The sequence below is a fragment of the Larus michahellis genome, chromosome 2 (assembly GCF_964199755.1).
Source record: "Larus michahellis chromosome 2, bLarMic1.1, whole genome shotgun sequence".
In the NCBI taxonomy this organism is placed as follows: domain Eukaryota; kingdom Metazoa; phylum Chordata; class Aves; order Charadriiformes; family Laridae; genus Larus; species Larus michahellis.
The window spans coordinates 156,349,977-156,373,385 of record NC_133897.1 but is presented as its reverse complement, the minus strand read 5'-3'; the positions used below and the strand labels follow the sequence as shown (position 1 = coordinate 156,373,385).

Here is a 23,409-nt window from a genome sequence, read left to right as displayed (position 1 = left end):
TGTGGCTTCGCAAGACTGCAGATCTGGCTTTGTCGCGTCCATTATCCGACTGAGACCACCAGGTCCCAGCAGAGCAAAGCTGGTCAGACCCCAGCTGCTGGCGGAGGGTGTCCCCGGCAGCCCATCGCCCCTGCAATCGCTGCTGGCTGCGATTTCTGTACCGGGCCGAGGGCTGTGGTGCTGCAGTGCCCCTGGGAGTGGGGTGGGCTCGACTCCTATCGCCATCGGGTCACCCCAAACCACCCTCCCCAGTCCCACTCACCCCAACTCCCAGACACGCCTTTCAACCTGCGTACTGCTGGCGTTAACGCCTCTGGATTTAAATATTCAGGCCACTTTGCAACAAACATAGATGCTTTTGTGCTTGTGCTCTTGCATGTGGACTTCAATAAACAGGTTTTGGCTACCCATCCCATGGCAGGCTGTAATACGTAGGGCGGTTTATCCTCTTCAACAGAGCTGTCAGGCCAACAGGTTAATGTATGAATATGCTGAACCTGTATGGACTCTCTCAAGCTGGATTCAGAAATGACTATGGGCAAATATAGTCAGAGGTCACCAGAGGAAGTGACTGGTAATGCTCAGATTTATATACCACCTCTCAGTGACGGAAACAGCGGCTTTGAAGTATCTCATATAGAGCTAAGTAAGTAAACACCTTCAAATAAAGCTCAGCAATCCTCCAAACCCATGCAGAGTAGTTATGGCTCTCTTTAGCCTGTCCTTCGTGTATCTTCAAAGCGGTCTGTGAAATCGGTCACAACTTTGCCACTCGATTTCTTTCCTTTGCAACACTTCATGGCAACTTTCAAATAACTGGGAAGCAGCCCACAGCATCGACCAGAACATCCTCCACTGTACAAAGGTAAACTGCACGGCTTGGATTTAATTGGTATTTATATGCTTGCATTTTCCAGATTAAATGTGTGGTCTAAGCAAAAACGTCAGCCAGCCTCCACTGCCTTCATCCAAACTCAGCCATGAGCTCTCACGTGTCCCACTGAAACAACCAGGACCCCACTTGGGCCCTGAAATCCATTTTATTTACAGCACTTTGCCCTATAAGGAGCCCTGTAACGCTCTCTTCAAAGATCAACAGTGCTCAGAAATTTTATTCTTGATGGAAGCTGTATTTAAAATGTTTTTCTACTGTCCTCAGTGGGGTTTCACATTTTGCATGCGTGACAAAGCAGACATTGTCTTCAAGAAGCTGTAAACCCTGACTGCACAAAACTACCCGAAACCTAGAGCATCCACGGAGCAAATCTGACCCCTAGAATCAAGATGCTCAAATCTCCTCTGCTGCTAAAATGAAGGTAGAATTTGGTCCTGGAACCTTAAGGTCACTCCTCCGTTTGCAGCAGAGCCTAACTAGAAATCTGTCAAGTTTCTAGTCCACACCTCAAATAGCCTTGTCGAGTCATATAATCGGCAAGAAACAGCCAAGGCAGGGTTTTATTGTCAGGGAATGTAAACAAATAGCAGGCAGTGCTGCTCATCTATCTCAGGTTGGTGCATATAATTTTAATTAAAGCATTTATGTAAATACAGATGCAAATTAGGTTCAGTATAGCATCTGGCAAATTACTATCAGAGCCTTGAGGCTACTGGCAAATTATCAGCATGAGCTTGCATGATGTGAAGGTACCAAATACAGTCTTGGTCCAGACGCTATGTATTTTATTTGGCTTAAATTGGCAGTAAACCACCATATTGGTACATACATAAGAAGTTAAACAGTCTTCCATTTGAAAAAGAGCTCTTAGGAAGTAAACCAACATCATCAAAATCCGTCCTTTAGACAGCCTATGTCTAGCAAGAAAAAAAACCCCTCTTGCATTTCTGCAACACCTATCAAAGGAACTCAAAGCGCCTCTGAAATGTTAATTAATCCATACTCTCCCCAAGGGAGATCTATTTTAAAGATGGTTATATGGAGTCTGCATTCATCTCTCATTTGCCAAAGGCTCACAGGAGGGAAAGCCACAGAGATCGAATCTGGACCCAGGAGCCTTGATTCTCTGCTCCTCCACGTTCTCATCACAAGACCTCCCTCCTCAAAAATCACAAGAACTCACTCACACCAAAGAGGTGCGAACCTCTTTGGCCTAGATATCACTGCCTCAAAGTGGTGTTAACTTCAAAACCTTGTTAAAACTGCAAAGGCGATTACATGACAAGAAAAATAAGGGAAAACAAATCACAAGGGGAGAAAAAAAACCCAGCCAACTTTTGAAAACTGAAGGAATCTTTAGATCATGCCGAACAGATCTTATCTTTGGAAAATGAAAAGGTATGACCAAGATAATGTTCACAGCAATATCAGCATCAACTTCTGCTGATTATTCCTTCCCTCAAGGTACACTTCCATCTTTAGGGCCTTGCAAGTGGAGATCAATTCCCCTTCTTTCAGAACCCTCCATTAAGATCAATGCTTGGAAAGAGGCAACAGCTCCTAAGGCTTAAGAGTACACTTAACTAGATCAACATCAGTGATGCTTAAGCACATGCTTAACATTTTCCCTGCAATACCCTTGCAAATTTCCCAGGGTATGAACTTCCCATCGTCTCTGAATGAAGTGAAATCACATTTCCAATTTATTCAGAATGGGTGCAGAAGTTGACTAGAAACAATCGTTATTGCTGGTGACAAAGAACAGGAGAAAGAAATGCAGTAAGGTTTGGAGTCACATGGATGCATTCACAGTGTGACAAAATGTGACACATACGTGACATATCATTACTATGACAACATTGTTTGGAAGATGTGTGTAACCAGCATTTTGTAAGCATATGGTCATACACTGGCCCCTTCCTGTGCTCAAAATTAAAAACAAAACAGAGGGACAGGAGCTAAAGGCATCCAGCCACAGACTGGCCTGTTTGCATTCCTTTGCCCTGATACCAGTTATAATGACTGCACATTCATTTAAATGCTTTGCTTATTTACTTGTTTATTTTATTTGTGTTTAGCATTTTGCTTCTAAAAAAAAACCCCAATAAACAGGTAAAATAGCAAGTGTTGCTTTTGAACACTGGGATGCTGGCGTAAATTCCTACAATAACAGTGAGTTCCCGGCTGCAGGGAGAGTGTGGAAGAGGGGGAACGAGGAATGGAGATATAATTAAGGAGATTACACTGAGGTCCCGTCTCCTGTGATGTATTGGGACAGGCTAAACATGAAAGCTTCGTGCCCTGGGAAGCCGGGCATCCCTGCTCTCCATGGCTATGAAGAGAGCTCTCTCTCTATATATATAAACACACACACACAGACACACATATAAGAGCTATATATACATAGGAGACTTGCTAGAGAGCAGTAACATTTCAGTCTCAGCTCCCCCATAATGTGTTTGTATCTTGACCGGACCCTGGTCTAGCAAAATCATTTTTCTGGGTCCCCTTTTCAGGAAGAAAAAATGCCAAGTTTCACTGGAAGGGGGAAGGAAGACTTCTACAAAAGATGAGACACTTCCCGTTCTTATTTTGGGAGAAAAGCAAGCCAAAATCACAACCTTGCCACATATTTGTTTCAAGTCAGAACCCACATTCTTCATGGAGGCCAAGTTGGAGATCTTGATGCTTTCTTGCTGATAATCACATCCCAATAGACTTTTATCTGATCAGAGACTTAATTGGGCAATTCCAATAGACTGAATGATTGCATTAGTTTTGCCAAAGGCAGTAAGTAAGTTTAAACGTACGAGCAAACAGAGAAGTAAGAGACCTGCAGGTCTGACGTGGCCTTTGCCATCTGTGGCACTCAGCTGGTACATCCTTAGGGACCTGTTCGGAAATCGGTGTGTCCTATACTGTACTGAGAAGCTGAGCTATTCAGGTAGCAACTCATAAACCAGGGACATGAGTGCACCAGATGAAAAGTACAGGCAAGAGGGTATGGTCCCAGCCAGGCTGTGGGAGAGGAGGTTTTAATCTTCCACCTGAACTTGTGTAAACCATTTTTATTCCTCAGTGCTTCTACACCTAATTCTTGTAACAAAACTTTTCTGTAGCACAAATACTGGGATGGAAAATATGCAAGCAGGTAACCGGTGCTTGTATTTTAAGAGACATGGGATTAAATAAGCACCAATAAACCGCTCTCTTCTCTGCTTCTCCAATGAAGCTGGGGATGACGACCATGAGGTGTTTTTCTTGAGCGAAGAAATGCGTAACTCTAAAAGGCTGGGGAGGAAGAGAGGAACAGTATTTTACCAAAGGACCTGTAGTAGCGGTGTAACAACATAAGCTCTTGGAGAGAGACAAGGAACAAAACTCATTGTAGAAAGACAGAGTAGGTGGTAAAAACCCAACAAAGTTATCTGTCTTTTGAGACTCGGGGGGTGAAGCTGTGGTAGGAAGAGGGAAGGGGGTTGCTCTGCCCAAGAGGTAAAGTTGGGCCTTGTTTCCTCTGTCTGCCTAATTTTTCACTTTTTATTTTTGGATCTTGCAACATTATCCAGCATTAGATGGCACATAACTAGAATAACAGCCGCCGTGCCCTGCTCTGGAGCGTGGAGGGAACACCAGAACCACCCCACAAAGAAGGATGATGAGAGAGGACCTGCAACATTAAAACATGCCTTTCACCTCTGTTTTTCTGAGGAGGATCTAAAAACACCCCTTTAAAAATTTCCAGGAACTAAGATCCCAGAAGCACTCCAGCAGCAGATGAACACCCATGTAACCTTGTCAAAACACTACATCGGGCTATTGCAGAAAAGCCCTGGTCTACAAGAACCCAACACAAGTCCCTCACAGGCCGGCAAAAGGGCGGCTTCCCCAGCGTAGGCACGCCATGCCTCAGGGCTGTGCCAGCGCGGCCGTGTCACTCAGGAATCACACCTCTCCACAATTGTTGGCCAGGACAGCTTTGCTAGCAGAAGTCTGTAGTGTAGGCACAGCTTAACCCCAAGCCACCTTCAGAAGGCATCAAGATGCCAGCTGAGTTCCCAGCATAAATTACAACCTGTGTTGTAATACAAAATTCAGCCTTTGTGTCCTTCCACACAGAGCTGCTCAGGCCATTGGAGGTGGGGACCATTAGATGCCGTCAAGTAAGAGTCAAGGTGACGATGCCATGAAATAAATGGTTTTATAAAAAGCCTGACAGGACAGTTTTTATTGATACGCAAACTCTAGCTGAGCGCTGTTCTGGGCCCCATCACATCACATTAGTGCAGAAGGACTCAACTACATGAGTATAGCAGTCGCAAGGCGACTTTGTACTCCTTAAGCCAAGGCAAGCACAAGACATAAACAGCATCAGTGGCAAAAATAAGAAATCAACACATCTCAAAGGACGATTACACTCTTTTGAAAAGGCCAAGTTTAGCAGGTCTTGTAGGACAGCTTCATCCCAGACTCAACCAGAAGCCATTTTATTTGGCTGGCTGACCTGTTCCCCCATTTCTACCCATGAACTGTAAGCCTGGTTTTGCCCTTTCTTCCTCTTAATTTTAGGCTTAGATAACTTTTTCCTGAGTCAGAATTTACCATGAACCAAAGCGGCTGCTGGTTGGAGTACCCAGCAATCTAAATGCATGTGAAAATTTAAGCTAACACTTACAAATCCGAAGACACAAGGCAAACACATGTATAGCTAATGAATAGCTGGGTTCTACCAAAAATGCTGGAGACTCACAAGATCCAACGAACTACTGGTACCCCGTTGATCACTTAGATGCCACGACACCTCTTTAAAGGCTAAACTTTAAAGTCTAGCCTTTAGAAACCACTATTCGTAAGTGTGCGCAATCATTTTTATCTTGACAAGACAGGCAGAAAAGGAAAATCAGTAATGAGTTGCAGCATCCTCTGAAGCACAGTCCAGTCCTCAGTCCGAAACTGCTGAAATCAGGGATCTGCCCAAGAGTGCAAACAGACACGTTTTTTCCTTGGGAATGTAACCCGCAGCTGAGCAGCACGCAGAAGACACATCTGGAATTTCTCTGCTGCCAGCAGCTCTTTTAGTTCACGTTATGACACCAAGAGCTGAATGTTGATATTTCTACAGAGAACCCCTCCCTCTTCCAGTTATTTCATAGGATACAACAAGTTTGTACTTACTGAAAGTGTTACTTATCGCTGTATTTTCTCACATCATTGATTCTTGATCATTGATGCCTTTGGCAGAGATAAGACACAGTCCCCAACATTTTGAATTACACTGGTCTTCCCTGTGCTCAGGAACAGAGATTTTGCAACATCCCTCACCTGTGATTCAACCTGTGATTCAACCTTCCTCAGAGAGGAGGAACAGGGTCTGTTTTGGGCAGACTCGTCCTAACTAGCAAGGAGGAAGCAAGGAAAGGGCCCTCAAAACTTAGGTGGAGCTTCCTGTCCTTGCTGGGATGAGGGGGCAGATCTTCCACGAGGAAGAGAGCAGCTCTACAGATGGAGACATAAAGGCACCATTGGTAACTAAAAAAATAATGACAATCTGCTCTGCAGCCTCCATTGCCGCTGTCTCTGGAAGAGCTGCACCAGCCAAAGGACAGGGACTCGATTCCTGCATCTACCCATTTTCTAGCTTTTGGAGGAATTGCTTCAATAAAGAGTGACAAGAGTCACTCAAGATCTGGATGGTATTCTTGTAGCAGCAGAGTCACAGAAGTCTTCCCCAGAGACACTTCTGCTAGTCTTGAGGGCAAAGCCAGATGGCATTCAGCACACTGCTGGGATATTCCTAAAGATCAGTGTGACAATGGAGGCCCACCAGGGTCTGCTGTGGTGATACAGGGCACATGACCGTGTTCTACCACTAAGTTGTGGCTACCACCAGGGTACCAGACCTGGCTTTTCACCTTGTCTTAGCAGTATGAAATTAAGCTGTTAAGACAGACCCTTAAACACTACTGTGGTGAAGGACAGGGCTTTGAAACTCTACCCTGAATCCAACACAACTTTGCTCCATCAACTAAAAGGAATGGCTCCAGGAGAGAAACCAAGCATGCCTTGTAATTTGATATAATGTGGGATAAAATATTCACACTCTGTAAGAAATAATAATGAGAAAGCTGTACCAGGGAATGCTTCTGATATGGATCTATTTTTCTGCCTGGCTCCACTCCGGCGCTACCCGCAAGCCCAGAAGCTCAAACAGTATTAAAGGCTGGTCATTCCTGACACACCCAGCATCTTCCAAACACACAGGAGCCTTTTTACTCTAAAGGCCAGCTGCATATGGAAAAGATGTTAAACTTTGTACAGACCAGTTCTCACTCCTGGACTCATACCTGTTCTCTTTAAAGCATATTTCCTTACTTCACCAAAAAAAGCCTCCCACGTGTATTTACACTGATGTTTGCTCTGCAGATGGCTGTGGGAAAGAAATATAGATTTTAATCTGCCTGGCGCACCACCAGCCGAGCTGCAATTGGGATTTAGTGGACAGACTCTTTATTGCCGGTAGATGTAAGCGACGGGAAGAACACAATTTTATCTCCAAAATCTGGATGGAGGGGAAAAATAGCTTCCCGGCTGCTTCTCGGTACTGGAGGGAGCTACAACAACTGGCACCTTCCCAGGGAAAGCACTACCCCATGCTCCTCTCTGCGATCACGTAGGGTATCTGTTTAGAATGGGACGGGAATGACTTGTAGCAATGGCTTCAGAGGAGGCTTGGTGAGCGTCCCCCTCTTTCACACTAACCAGATTTAATCAAAAGTAACACAGTTTTGGGCAAAACCATTTCCATCCTCTACTGCCTTCCCATTACTCAGCTCCAGGCACATTGTTCAACTTTGGTGCCTCAGTTTCCCCATCTGTTAAACAAGGATAATAAAACCTCCCCTGCAGGTGTCATTTACAACTTGGTGCTCGCAGGACACTGTGCAAAGGAAAGCACTACAGCAACTACAGATCCTAAGCAAAGCAGCCAAAACTCTGCTAAGAAGGCAGAAGACCAGACACTAGACTAGGTTAGTCTGGTTATGAATCTTCTGTGTTACAGCAGGTTGTCTGGAGTAATGGCTCACCAAGGGACCATCTGAGCCGCCGATGCACCAGCGAACCACCAGCCCATTCGACCCCTACAGCCAGACGTGCAGCACAAGCTCAGAAAGCCAAAAAAAAAAAAAAGAGAGAAGCTGCCAGCTTCTTCATATTCATGAGCTCTTTAATAATGCTCAACAAAACTTGGAGGCATGTTCTCTGCTGTTGCTCTTGCCCTTTTGCACAGCGAGCAAGTCATAAATATTTCAGGGGAAGAGTCCAGAAAATTTGCAAGATTGGTCCTAGCCTTTTACAGCATTAATGAGCAGGCCATTAATAGTTAATGAAGCAGCTGCTGGTGATCTCAGAGGTAAAGACAAGACGAGAACAGCAGTGTTTGCCCATTCACTACAATGCCATAATGCAAAGGAACGGCTTGATCCTTTTATCAAATCTTCCCCATCACGGCACGACCCAGGAACTGATCACAGGACCTCCAGTAGAACCGCACCTGACCCCCCTGCCCCACTGCTGTCACCCAGCAGGGACAGAGACCACAGCAAAGGGTCTGAACCGACCATCCTGATGCACTGGGAATGTCCGTGGGAGGGAAAAGGCCTCAGTGCTGCACCTCACTTCAACACAAGTGCAATGACCTAAACACTTACCCAGGTAGGACCACACAATGCATGTGTGCAGGTGCATGTGTGCACCCTGTAGTTGGACTTATGTAAAAATGCCAATAAAAAGAGTGGGGGTTTGGGCCTTTTAAAGGTCTCAGCTGCTTTTTCAAAGTGGTACCCTGAAAGCCAAATTCACAATACAATTAGGCAGCCAACTTCAAAGAACAGCTCTTGTGATTTCAGCCTCAAATGCAGTGAGGACTCTAGTGAAAAGATATTTTTGCTGTACATACTCTTTCATACCTCTGAACTGGCATCCCCTTGTCTGTACATTTGCAGCCAGGAAAGCACGTCGCCTTTTGGTAACTCCACTTGCCTGGGGCTTTACCGAGGAAAGGCTTTCGACATGGTCTCCCACAGCATTCTCATAGGTATGCTGAGGAAGCGTGGGTTAGATGAATGGACAGTGGGGTGGATAGAAAACTGGCTGAAAGACAGAGCTTAGTGGGTCATGATTAGGGGCACAGAGTCTAGTTGGAGGTCAGTGATAAGTGGTGTTCCCCAGGGGTCAGTACTGGGTCCAGTCCTGTTCAATATATTCATCAGTGACCTGGATGAAGGGATGGAGTGCACCCTCAGCAAGTCTGCTGATGATGCAAAATTGGGAGAGGTGGGTGACACATCAGAAGGCTGTGCCGCCATACAGAGAGACCTGGACAGGCTGGAGAGTTGGGCAGAGAGCAACCTTATGAAATTCAACAAGGGCAACTGTAGGGTGCTGCACCTGGGGAGGAATAACCCCCTGCACCAGTACAGGTTGGGGGCTGACCTGCTGGAGAGCAGCTCAGCTGAAAGAGACCTGGGAGTCCTGGAGGACAACAGGATGACCATGAGTCAGCAATGTGCCCTTGTGGCCAAGAAGGCCAATGGCATCCTGGGGTGCATTAAGAAGAATGTGGCCAGCAGGTGGAGGGAGGTCATCCTCCCCCTCTACTCTGCCCTGGTGAGGCCACACCTGGAGTACTGTGTCCAGTCCTGGGCTCCCCAGTTCAAGGACAGGGAACTGCTGGAGAGGGTGCAGCAGAGAGCTACCAAGATGATTAGGGGACTGGAACATCTCGCTTATGAAGAAAGGCTGAGGGATTTGGGTCTTTTCAGTCTGGAAAAAAGATGGCTGAGGGGGGATCTTATCAACACTTATAAATACTTAAAGGGTGGGTGTCAGGAGGATGGGGCCACGCTCTTTTCAGTGGTGCCCAGGGACAGAACAAGAGGTAATGGACACAAACTTCAGCATAGGAAATTCCACCTAAACATGAGGAGGAACTTCTTTCCTTTGAGGGTGGCAGAGCACTGGAACAGGCTGCCCAGAGAGGAGGTGGAGTCTCTGGAGACATTCAAAACCCACCTGGACACGTTCCTGTGCAACCTGCTGTAGGGGAACCTGCTCTGGCAGGGGGTTGGACTAGATGATCTCCAGAGGTCCCTTCCAACCCCTGTGATTCTGTGAAAGGCACCACAGGGCTGCTGAGAGATACTCCAGCCCTACAGCCCAGGTAGGGGCAAAATGAAAGGGGGATGGCAAGTAGAATTGGGTAAAAGTTTGGACATTCCTAAACTCCATTTCCTTCTTTTTATCCCTGCTGGTAGCACTGATTTTTAAGGGATTTGTGAGGTTGGTTTCCGGCTGCCTCCACGTTCATGTGTATGTGGGTCTATCAATCCCAGCACATCCCCTAACGACTGTCACACTTGACAGAGGTGAAAATCTTGAAGACAGTAACTTCCTACCGGTCTCATGAAAACAGACACGCTGTGAAGGAGAGGCCCCATCACTGGTGCCATCGAGTGGAGAGGGGTTAGTCTGGCCCTTCTCCCAGTGCATGCAGGAATTCAATCTCGTGAGCGAACGCGCTGGAAAGCGGTTTGCATCGGTCCTGCTGGCCCCAGGAATAATTAGTCTCCTGGATTTCAGCTCACATCACATCTGGCTTGTCACGGATTAAGCTTTTTCTGCTCAACGACTGATAGGGGTCTGCACAAAAAGCAAGGACTGGTATCAGAGAGACTCTCTGAAGACCCCCAGGTGGACAGGGACAGCGCAGACCCATCTTCTTCAACAGCAAGCCCATAAACTGAGTGGGGTTTGGATGCAATCTGAATATCTCCCTTTTATGTAAATGTCCTTAGCACAGAGTGCAAAAGTCTGCACGTCATCTGTTTGGGCTGTAATGCTCAGAGCTGGCAGTCAAGAGCCTTGAATTCACTGGGAAGAAGAAAAGGCAAAGAAAAGCTTAATTTCAAAGTTGTAGTCTTAAATTCCACCCTCCAAACCAGAGCTGTCAAGTAGCGCAAGAGTCAAAGGCAACTCCAGCATTGGGCCCTTTGTTAAATAATTAACTACAATTCCCCTAATCTATCTGCATGTATTCACCGAAGAGACAAAAAATTTCTCTGTCAACACCCTACTCTCACCTAAACCGTGGGCTTCTGAACAAGCACCTCCTGGGATGATCGTCTTCTAGTTTTTAACACAACTGGCTTTGCTTGCCTTCACACAAGACTCTGCCTGCCTGCTTTCAGTGCAGATCAAAGGTGATCTTAATAGCTCCTCACTGTATTAAGACCTATAAAATAAGTTTATTATGTTAAATTTCAAGTAATTATTTTATTCTGTAATTTGATTAAAAACTATCAGTTGCCAAACATGCCTTGGAAAAAAAAATTACTACTTGGACTTAATAATAAAGAACACAATTAGCAACGAATGTACAATGTTTCCCTTTAAAAGCCATAGCATATAACATTCCTTCATGCTTTAAATGGGGAGCATCTTAAAGTCATTATAAACCTTGATTTAAAGACTTTACTACCTTGAACTACTTAAATCACATTAAGGATGAAACTTCACATATGAAGAACCCTGCCAAACCGAGACGTGCATTGGGCTGTTCCTCACCCCCACACCATCTATTTTACATAATTTAAGAATGGATATTTTAAAACCGCAGACAAGTAAAAAAAAAGTTTAATGATAAAAAAACCCACCCAACTTCAAATGTTTCTTAATCAGCTTCCTATTAGCTGCCTGCTTCATTTAAAAAAAAGAAGAAAAAACCAAGTAATAAGATTCTTGATACTTTTCCTTCTCCTCTAGCTACAGTGTAAAAGTTTCAGTACCAAGTGTGTGTTAAACTTGCTGTTTTGAACTTTTTGAGCACTTATTTTTTACTGATTTTAAAAGACCGCAAAGGGACAAGGGCCTCACACACTAGCCAAAAATTAATCAAGCTGCAACCCCAACCAAGCCAAGTGGCCACAGCAAAAGGTGAAGAGTGTTTCAAGACGAGTAGGTTGTAAAAGGCCAATAATAAAGGGTGGCAAATCACAGTCTTTCTATGCTGCTATGCAGACCAGCAATCAGGAATTTGAGCGGAAGAAGGGTCTCCTGGCTGATCTATGCCAGAAGTCTGGCACGGGAACTCTTCTGCAGGATGCTACGGCAGTGCCTTACATGCACAAACCAAACCCAACCTGACGGGAACCTCAGGACACATGGTAGCAGCCTCCACCCAGAGATTCAATAAAAAGGTCAGGATGAGAGTGAGAAGAAAGAAAGAAGAAAGGAAAAAAAAAACCCATCTACACAGGCGTGAACAAAATACAGGCAGATTAAAAAAATAAAATAACAAAAGCACGTCAGATAAAAACGCGAGCCAGTCTGAGCGGTCCCGTGGGAGCTGCACTAACCACAAGGCACCTCTGTCAGGGAGAGGCAAATACGAAAGGCTGCGTCAAGTCCAAGGCAGCTAACAGAAAAATGTGATCAAATTCCAACCTTGGCTGCAGAAATCAATACAGTGAGGAGGCTCGGGTAAGAATTCAGCTTTCCTGTGCAAATACACCATTTCCAAAATGCAGCAAACTGGACCTCACACCATCGCACACAAAACATCGAAAAAAAAAAAGCTAAAATCTTGGCAGAGGCTGGGCGGTAATCCCCATCCCCTCTTGCTGCCCAATACCTTCTGGAAGTAAAGCTGCCCGAAAACAGACAACAATCGTTTGCCATACAGTACCGCATACTGTTTACACCACCACCAATTTTGTGACGCAGCAGTGCTAACATTAAATACCCAAATATCATCCTTGCAAAGCACCTCGCATATTTTTCAGGGGGTGCTTCACATGTAATAGCACATTTCAAAGCGGGTCCCTCCCTCCATCAAGCCACCATAAAAACTTTTTCCCTGCGGATGGAAAGGAGCCTTCCTTGCCCGGCGAGCACCCTGCCGCGGCAGGCTCCCTGCTGGGATGCGGATGTGGACGGAGCCCTCTGAAGCGATGGCAGGGTGGGAACAGGCTTGGGGAGGAAGAAGGGAAGGAAGAGGGTAGAGGGTACCACAAAGCAATCAAAAACGCAAAACATGCTGTCAATAACATACTTCCTCCTAAACTGGGGACAGGGTGCAGATAGGGGTTTGTGGCTTTTTTTTAAAACACATATTTAAGTCCCCTAGAGAGGTGCAGAGAGGTGCAGAGGGCTCAGCAGGGCATTGGGGCCAGCCAACGAAGGGTGTGCGGGTTCCCGGTCGCCCACCCGCACCCCAGAAGTGCTGCCTGGAGCTTGCAGACTCCGAGGCTGAAAGCACCCGCTCTCCAGCACTTGGCGGGGAGAACAAGACCATCCACCGCTCGCCAAGAGGCACGAGCGGAGCAAACAAAAAGGAGTTCCGATTTCAGGAGATTCACTTTAAATCCACCGACCTGGCTCTCTGATCTGCCGCTGGAGAAGAGACGGGGCTGGAGCTAAGATCATCCCTACGTACGAGCTCTTTTCGGCATAAGTAATATCTTGTGACACTCCTCTCCTGGCTCGGATACTCCCCGAGTGTTCACACGCTCTCCCGGATGATCGCACAGAGGGTAAACACGTAAAAATAAGGTAAAACATGAAAATAAGGTACTTCTAGATAAAGGCTAAGATCTGGGGTAACAGGACAAGCAAAGAGAATTTAAGGCATTTCAAGTATATTTAGGTTTGAAAGCGAAATACTTTAGACTGCTAACATTTTTTTTCCTGTATCTGATTAACTGTGGATTTTGAAACTTGTGTTTGCCTTGAGCAATATTTCCCAAACCACCTCATCCCCTCGACATAACCGCAAGGCACGCAGACGAGATGCCAGCAGATACGCAGAGGGGCGTCCTGGAAAAACTGTTTTGGCAACAGCAAAATTACAAGGATGCTCTAACTTTAAAGGAAGAGAAGATGCCAGGTTAAAAGCGGTGAAGAAAACAGCACCCTCCAAACACATCGCTCTTCCTCGTCACTCCAACTGCTCTAAAACACACGTGGAGCCTATTCCTTTCTTATGCCAGAGGATCCCAGACAGACAGAGGGAAGTAAAAGCTTCCTAAGGCAGCAGTTTCCTCTGAATTTATTCATCACCATTTGTCCCTGGAAACCTCCTACCCACAGCAGTTGGGCAAAATCCTGCAGGTTCTCAGCGGCCACCAGTCCCTGCACCCAGCAGCCTGGCACGGCCGACTCTGCCGTGCAGCATCCCCAGGCACTTTCCTTGGTTCAAAACCCCCACATGAGGCTTTCTGAGCATCTTACCGCTGCTGGCTTCCCAAAGAAAATTAAATCTAACCCTCAAAACGGCAGCACAGCGGAGCTGGCACCTTCCTGGCAAGATGCTTGTACCTGAGCACAGGCTGGGGAAACTTGTGCCTTAGGTTAAAGCCCAGGTAAAAGGGCTTCTGGCTCTCAGAGCCTGAAAAAAACCCTGGCTGCCCAGTCCCGAGGGACGAGGAGCAAATCCCAAAAATTTGCAACCACGAGGTCACAACTCCTCCCAGTACCGAGCACTACAGGACAGTAATGGAAAGTGTCATCATAAAAGTGACAGGCTGCAAGAGATGCCATGGGGATGGCAAGGGTGACAAGGAAATAAATGAGTAATAAAGGACTCCGAAACAACCTTTGGCTGAGCAAAAGGAGGGTGCTGGTGCAGTGGTCCCACAGGTGGGAGCAGTGACAGCTGTGTGGACACCCAGCCAGGCCACCCAGCGCTCTCCCCAGGAGGGAGCCAAGCGTTCAAACAACGTCCTCGCCTTTCAGTCACGTGGAAAAAAATAGGTCCGACCCAACGCCGCTTTTCTCAGAAGACCGAGAAGGGGAATCTTTTTGGAAAAATGCAGAAAAAACTCAGCTTCAGGAGGCACCATGATCCTCTGGGATAACCCCATCTCCCACAATTTTCATGGAATCTGTACCGAAGCCCGGAAGACGACAAGCACCAAAGCCTGTAACAGCAGTGTGCTCCCAGCATATCATTTAAATAAATCAGTTTCTGGAGAGACAAAAGACAAGGAAAAACTCCCTGTGGTGCCTGACAGTTTGTGCTTAAGAGGATGCTGAAAAAAAAAACCCCACAACAAAACATATTTGCTTTAGAGGTGGGAGGCGGGAAGAGGGGCGGGGAAGGCATCTCCTCAAAAACACTTCAGGCCAGAACCATCAGGACTTTTCTTTTATTTTGTGCGAGAGTGAATCAGCAGCCCAGCAGCAAAGCTCGGAGATGCCGGCGCTGTCTGCTTCGTACCGGCTTCCCCCGGCAGGAGAGGACGGAAAACCTCCCCGCATCGCTTCCCCAGGGCCTCCGTCCTGGCACTCTTGGAAATCCAACAAAACTTCCTACCTCCAACTGTTTACTCTTGGATTTGCTTCTTGCAAATAAGATTTTTAAAAAGAACAAGTATTTTCCCACTTCTGCTATCTGAGTGAAGTGTAACATGAAGTAACTGAAACTAATAAGCATGAAATTAGGTTGAGGGAGATAAAAAAAAAAAATGTCCAAAGCTTGGAGAGTGAGAAAAAGGAACAGGGAAGGGGCACAGAGTTCTTGAGAAATACTGAGATTTTATTAAACCCCTCTGAGACTGCCTTTAGCAGCAGCTCAGAACCTGCTTTTTAGGGTGCTATTTAAAATAACCCACAAACAACTAGATTCTGTTAAAAAGAAAGGAAACGCATTTCTCCCTAGACAGCTTTGCTCACAGGACTTCTTCCTTCACTCACCAGACTGGACAAGAGGTTAAATAACCCTGAACTTGAGGCTTGCTTAGTTACGGTCACTGACTCAAAACAAGCGAGAAAATCTCTTTCCATTTGGTTATTTTTTTTTTTTTTTGGTTTTAAGCTCCAGCAAGTGAAATATGAAGTTTTAACACTTACTAGAGAATCGCGGGAACAGAAAATTAACAACAAAAGAAAAGCCAAAATTGACAGGTAATTTGAGGTTGCAAGTTTAAAAATATATTTAGTATTTAAGAGGGGAAATAAGGTCAGGACAGGAAGAATGGGAAAAAAAGAGAGAAGGAAAACTAAGATTTCAGGCCTGTGATGGAGCACGGAAACCAGCGCGAGAAGTTCCCATTCCGCCCCTCTCACTGCTCACACAAAGTTCATCGTCCCCTGCATTGGTGCCAGCTGGGACCACGCTGTAAATCACATTGCCAAACTGCTGCAAGTAAAAAATAATACTTATAGATATCTATATCTATATCTATATCTATCTCACTTAAGAAAGGGGGGAGTGAAGCAAGGGTTGCTTCTCACCAAGATTGTTTCTGTGCAAACCCACAGCTAAGAGGACCGTAACACAAGGGAAATAATTTTGTTTTTCAGCTTTGCCACATTTTTCCAGGACAGAAGATGAATTTCAGGCTGTGGAGGAGTCTCCCAAGTGAACTAAACTATGCCGTGGTCAGACAACACCGGTCTGGAGGAAACTCCCGTGACGTGCACAGAGTCCCTTGTGTTTGGGCCAGGATGCGCCCGCTCCTGTGGCCTGGAGCCTCCAACGCCCGCTCCTGCTGGGAGGACTGGGCTTAACTCGGGCTTAACTCAAGCAGCAAAAAGGTTTCCCAAAGAGGAGCGTTGCTGTGCACACAGCAAGGGATGAACAAGCACACGGCAGCAGACAGCTCTGCATGGGAATGTCTTATGTCAGGTCCGTACCACAAACGCTTTCCAGGTGGCTGTATCAGCCCAGGGCAGGACATGTCACTGATGTCGCTGTGCTGGCAAAACCCAGGAGCAGAAAGGCTGTTACACCAGCCAAGGGGTGATTTTTGCTGATGCCGCTTATCAAACTCATCGTGTGGGGTTAGGAGGATAAACCCACGACCAGCAAATTCACCCAAGGAGCAAGTTCTTGGTGTGTTCGTGGGATGCTCACCCCACCAAAGCGCTCACACACTCCTAGGCTCTGGGAGTGTAATGAGATATCAAGTAGCCTGAAATGTATGCGTACTTGCTTTTTGCCAAGGCCTGCAGTGACAGGACAAGGGGCAATGGTTTTAAACTGAAAGAGGGTAGGTTTAAATTGGACATAAGGAAGAAATTCTTTATGATGAGGGTGGTGAGGCACTGGAACAGGTTGCCCAGAGAAGCTGTCGGTGCCTCATCACTGGCAGTGTTCAAGGTCAGGCTGGATGGGGCTCTGAGCAACATAACCTAGGGCTAGACGTCCCTGCTCATGGCAGGAGGTTTGGACTAGATGATCTTTAAAGGTCCCTTTCAACCTGAACCGTTCTATGGTTCTATGATCCTACGGATGCTGGGGCTGCCCTTCGAGCCAGAGCCCCAGGAGGTGCACAGCCCGTGGGCTTCCCCCCGGCTGCCAGATGAAGGGCCGCAAGAGAGAGAGGAGACCCGCATCACTTCAGAGCTTGTCAACGGTGTAGATGGCAACTGACGGGGGCTCAGGGGGCGTGTGGAAATCTGCCAGTTGCTCCCAAAATATCTGCAAAAGTCAATTTGAGAGATAAGCCAGTGGTGAGCAGGCTTGGCTTTGCTAGATCAGGTCCCCGCTGGAAAAGTCTGCCCAGGGGCCACAGCCTGGAGAAGATATAAACTGTAGATGTAGCCGGGGCAGCTCGCTGCTGGAGAGACATTGAATTCCTCTCACGCACCCTGCTTTCACCACCCAGCATGTACCCCGTGCACCGGGACGACTCGCAAAAGGTTGTCAAAACTCGCTGAAATCACGCCCCCCCCCAAAAACCGCTCCCAACGTGCGATTTCTAACCACGCAGGCGTTACAGATCACCTTCCTCCCCATTTGCTTCCCAACCCTTCCTCCCTCCTCCGTCAGCCCTCCAGATGGCCAACTCTCCCCTCTGCCAAGCGCCGACATAAGTCTTCCCACCACCAGCCCTGCTCGGGGCATCGCAAATTCACGGGGATGTGGCACCATAACCCACGTCCTCAGGACCAGAATAAAGCCCCACAGGAGGACCTTTTTTTAAGTCACCAATGCCAAATCCTCCTCTGCTTGCCTGTGCCATTCTCCCTCCACTCACTAACAAAACACAGACTTTTAAAGGTTTTTCAGTGCTAAATACAAAAAAATCATTTCACACGTCTCCCTGAAAAACCCTGTATCCCTCAATTTGACCGGATCTCCCAGTCGCACCAGCAGACTCACAATACTGGCCGTTCTATGTAAACTCGTTTTACAGAAAACTCAGTTTTTTCACTTTAGAAACAGGTTTTGGGTCTCAGGGTTCTGAGGAAAGCTTGCCAAGTGCATTGTCTTATATCCAAACCCACAGCGTTTCTTGAAACAACCCCGTGTGCATCTTTTTTTTAAAACAAAACAATCAGTCCAACAAACCCTCCTGCCTCGCAAAGGCACGGCTGTTTGGGGGGGGGGGGGCACTGTGTTGGTGATTTCTGAACTGCCTGCGGACCGCAAGCCTGGAAGTGAGCTCTCTTCCCTTCCTCTTCCCAAGGGCCCGATTCACTTCATCCCCATTTCGCTACACCTTCGCAAACCAAACTCTCAAATACCACCCTGTATGAAAAGTATTTGTAACATTCTGGAAATCAACATTTTTTTGCAGATAAAACCCAAACTTATTGCTACCCTGGGACTGAACCGTATCATGGCACCCAGTAAACTTCAGACCTACCTATTTTTGAAGGGTTGAGAAAATAAACTAACACCACAAATGTTAGTTCCAGCTGAAGTGACATGTGTAAACACAACTTGACAGCAATTACTTTAAATGGCTTTAAGTTAAAGCCTTTAATAGATTATCATAATGCCTACTTCCGTTTATTACTTATTTTCAATATGAACAAATACCGTCATGCGGATGTTACCACCTTCAGTTTGCAGTAACTTTTAGGGAAAGAACACACTTGCTGAATTATCCGCACGCTTCAAACAAAGTCAAAACTACAACTCCACACGAAAAGCAAACGCAGCTTTGCTGCAACCTCACTGCCATGCTAAAATCTCCAGGAATTCAGTTGTGATGCTGTTCATTTCTAAACAAATCCTAATCAAAATACTATTTTGATTTATTTTCGGTGGATGTTTTCATTCCTTAAGTTAAGTGGACATGCAGGAAAACAATTCAGATGTAGGCCAAAACACCCTAACCAAAAATAGGCTCCAAACAGTATCTCTGAGGATCATCCTAGTTAAAGCAAAAAGAAAGAAAAAAAAACCCGAAGATGTCGCACATGCAGATACAGTGATGTCATGCCTGGCATTAAAATCTTCATCTTGTACGAGGATGAGCAAAACCTGCTGTGTTCTCAGTCCAGCCTGCAGTGGTTTGAAACTGGTTTGAAAATGTAAAAAGAAGCAAATAACTTTTCTATATTTAATGTTAGCTTCTTTTTTTTTTTTACTTTTAATAAAAACCCAATAAAACGCCACCCCTAACAAAAAAAGAACCAAAACATCAGGCTGACAACTTGGGCTGTCTCATACAACGGATCACTGATTTTACAGGAATTATAACTAGGGTCAAAAGGGGGGAAAAAAAAGTATTACTTTGAGAGAAAGCAGCCGATGGCAGAGATGTCCTGTGGGACGTAACTCTGACAGGAGAATTTTTGGGGTGGTCAGGCAGGAAAAACCTCATTTTGGGAAGGTGAGTAATCGCACGGGCTTTGGGTTGGAAACTGAGCTACGCACATCTGTAAGTGCTTTCCGGCACCGAGTTCATCACTGGCACAAGGAGAGAGAACCAACGCGGGACAACTCTTGGCCGTTCATTTCTGCAGATACGCAGCAGAAACCCGCACACGGGTGCAGAGGTACAATAAGGACCAGACAACAACTTTAAAAATGCATGGGCTTTTTAGCATTTATACTCTCCCCCACTGCTGGCCAGTACCTTGCTTTCCCTGACCCGGAGATCAATTTGCAATTCTGGGTTTCAAAGAGCTGCTGAGTTCATACAACAGACCGAAGTCACATCTACATTAGAAAGGCTTCACCGGGACAGGAATATATTACACTGGCAAAGCGCTTCTGTCACAGATACCTCTAAAACAACAAAATTATTCCTCTACTGGTCTAACAAAACACGGCAGCACACAAGCCCTGTTATTTCACATGGCATTTCCCAGGAAGTTTACATGCGAGGTGTTTCTGCCAGAGACTTCGGACCCCTGTGCCAGTCACACCTGCGCCTGCACGACTACCCCAGCCCCGGCCGGGAGGGACAAACCCCGAACAAAGTTTGATCTGTAGCTTTTTTAAAAACAAAGACAACTCACTGACCAACCACACGTGGGTTACTTGTAGGTGAGCTGGATGACGAAGCAGAGAGCGGCAATGATTTATCATCATTTGCTGTAGAAGAATTACATTGAGGCATCTGACATTTTAGTTCTCAGCCCCAATCTGAAAAGGGTTTTTTTTGGGGGGATGTCTCTCACTGCTCCGCTAAAGGACATGCTAAAATCCCTTCCTGGACTGGAATCTTGACACCTGTGGGACAAAAAAAACCCAACCAGGAAAGACCAGTTTTGCCAAGCTGACAGCCTTACGCTGTGACCCCAGCACTGCTGAGGGAGATCCCCGGTGCTGCCGGGGGTGCAGCGTCACAAGGCACCGCAGGCTCCGTCACCCTGTCCTGCTGCTCCCCACGCTGCCACCTCGGGACCCGGCTGGCAGGAGGTGCTGATGCCCAGCAATCCTCGGCATCCTCTCACCTTCCCACCCAGCCAGCGTCCTCCTCTTCCCTCCCATTCCTACCTCTTCAGATGCTTTTCCCCCTTCTGCTCTCCACCTTCAGATACAAAACTTTTGCTGAGTTCTCCTGCATGGCAGGGCCCTTGCAGCCTCCCGGGGTTTAAGAGGAGCACCTGCCCCGAGAGGATGGGGAGCCTCCATCGGAGAGGTTCCCTGGGGATCCCGAGGGAACTACCGGGGCCGTGTCCCCTCACCAGGCTCACTCCCTAAGGAAGGATTCCCAGGCGCAAAGTGAACAAAAGGGCTCAGGAAAGAGGCGGGCAGAGGGATCCCCCAAAGTCAGGCAGGCACATCCCAACTCCACTTCCAAGTTTTATTCCTAGCAAAAAGGGGGAAAAAAAATCTGTGGTGAGAGAGAAGGGGAAAAAAACCCACGACAGCTCTGTGATGGCTTTGGAAACCCGCTAAAACAAAAGGGAAAGTCACCTCTCCTTAAAAAAAAAAAAGTGGGTGAAACGTGCCAAAGGCCGAATTTCCCCAAATCTCCCCATCCCGGGAAAAATTAAATGCCAGAGGAAAGGCAGCGACTTTGGCAAAGGCTGGAGGAGGGATGGAGCGGGGCTCCCGGGCTGCCCCGCCGCGCTCCGCGGGTACCGGCAGCGGCGGGGCGGGAGGGGGCGAGCCCCGGGGGAGCAGACGGGGGCGGGGGGGAGAGGGGGGTGAAGAGCTAAAAAAAAAAAAATTTTGATAAAAAAATTAAATCCGAAGAACCGCTGCCAAGTCCGGCCGCGGAGCCACGCGTGGCGGCGGCGGTGCCCGGGGCCCCTCCTGCGCCCGCAGCACCCCCGGGGCGGCTTCTGTCCCCCCCCCGCCCCGTCCTTCCCCCTCCCGGGAAGCCAGCGGCTGCTTTTTAAAGACCGCACTGACAAAATCGCCCTGCTCGCCTCTACGTAACGCCCTGTCGAAAGCGGACGCCATATTTTGTGTTGCTGATGTCGACATAGACAAACGTAGACATGTTTTTTCCTGCCCCCCCACCCCCCTCCGCCTGCCTTCCCCCCCTTCACCCAAACTTGCGGTCGGGAGGCGGCGGGGAGCGGGGAGGAGGACGGGGGGCACGCAGGCTGCGTGGCAAAAATTATATCTAAAAAATATAATTAAGAGCTCACCCCGAATAACCCTCCCGGCTCACACCCCCCCCGCCGGTCTCTTCCCCCCCCCCCCCAACCCCCTCCCTTTTCTCCCGGCCCCCGCCGGAATCCCGGGAACCGGACAGTTTTTTGCGGCAGGAAAAGTTGGGTGCGAGCGGCCGGGGCAGCGCCGGCGAGTGCATGTGTGCGGGGAGAAGGGGGGGGGGGGAGGCGGTGCGGAGGGGTGCGCAGCGCCGCGCAGCTCCGCGCCCGCCGGGGGTGAGGTGGGGTGCCGGGGGGGGTGATATGGGGGGGGGGGGAGGGAAGCCCCGCCTGGGAAGTTTCCTACCTGCGCCCAGGGCGGCGGCACCGACTGTCCCGCTGCGGAGCGGCACCGAGGGCTCCGCGCACCGCTCCGCGCCGCTCCGCGCGCCGCCGCGGCAGCCCGCGGCCGCGGGACCCCGCGCAACGGACACCCCCCCCCCCGCCCCCCTCCCCCCCCCAACCCCCGCCCCCGCCCGCGCCCGTCCGCGGGGAAACACGCGCGCACCGCCACGCGCGCACGCACGCACACGCCGCGGTGCAAAAAATAAAATGGGGAGGGGAAAAAAAAAAAGGAAAAAAAAAAAAGAAAAGGAAAAAAAAATGGGGAAAAAAAAAAAAGAGCCCTCGATCGGTGGGGATCTACGCCAAAACCCACATGATCTCTGACGTCAGCGTGCGTATTTGCATACGATACCACCGCCGGCGCGGCCGCCGGGGTCCCTCGGCGCGGCGGAAAGTTGGGAGTGGGGCTGTGCCCCCCCCATCCCGCCCGGCCCCCGCCGCTCCTCCTCCGGCTCAGCCCCGCGGATCTTCCACGCATCCCCCCCGCCGTGCCCCGAGCTGTCCACGCGTGGGCTCCGCCGTGTGGTGTCACCGCCGGCCCCTCCGCCCGTCCCCGCCGCGTCCCCCGTCCCGCTCCGCGGCAGGAACGGCGCGGAACCCCCGATCCCCCGGGCGGAGCCGGGGCTCGCCCCCCGCTCTCCCCCCCGGGGGAAAGATGGACCCTCGGTTCAGGGGCTGGGGGTGGGGACCCCTCAGTCCAGGACCCCGTGGGCTGGACGTCCCCGCGTGGGGATGGCAGCGGGTAGTTGTAGAACGTGGGGACGGGACCCCCGCCTTAGCATCGCGGGGATGGGCCCCCCGGTATAGGGACGGCGGGGTTAGATCCCCGCTGCAAGGACGGAGTGGGGGCTGGACCCCCGCTATAGCGGCGGCGGTGGGATGCTGAGGGGCTGGATGAAGTTCCCTGAGGCTGCCCCCCCACCCCCCCACCCCCACCCCCCCCCGAAGCGGGACAGGTTACCTGGGGAGGTGGGAGGCATTTCTTCATCCTTGGCTTGGGATGGAGGTTTTTTCCAAGCCACCCCAGCTCGGGTGGGCTTCAGGCGGCGGTTGGTTGTTGCTTTGAAGAAGGTGGTGTGTATTTCCCAGGGATGCTGCAATCTCCGCTCCTCCGCTGCACCGCAGGAATCCTTTCCCCCACTTAAAACTGTCGTTGAACTCTTATGCCTCTTTGCCTTTCTTCCAAAGAGATGTAGACAGATAGGACCCAGGCTATTTTCTGTTTACTTCAATGAGATAATTAAAAGAAATAATTTACCGATTGTATCTTGCTACCAGATAGCAGATCTTCCAACAAGTCCAACAAGGCTAATAGGACTTAC

The 23,409-nt window shown here is 48.5% G+C and overlaps 1 protein-coding gene across 6 annotated transcripts in view; it reads right to left on the bottom strand.

Moving 5' to 3' along the window:
• Positions 1 to 22,566, bottom strand: part of ZHX2 (zinc fingers and homeoboxes 2) — a 76,564-nt gene extending 53,998 nt beyond the window's left edge. For 2 of the 6 annotated variants that reach the window (XM_074577750.1, XM_074577753.1), the window contains exon 1: positions 22,050 to 22,192. The gene's annotated coding sequence lies outside the window, so the exon portion shown is untranslated. Of the gene's footprint in view, positions 1 to 22,049; positions 22,193 to 22,400 lie in introns of those variants that run through there. The other 4 variants (XM_074577751.1, XM_074577752.1, XM_074577754.1 and 1 more) reach the window with 3 other exon arrangements.
• Between the last annotated feature and the right edge of the window lie 843 nt (positions 22,567 to 23,409).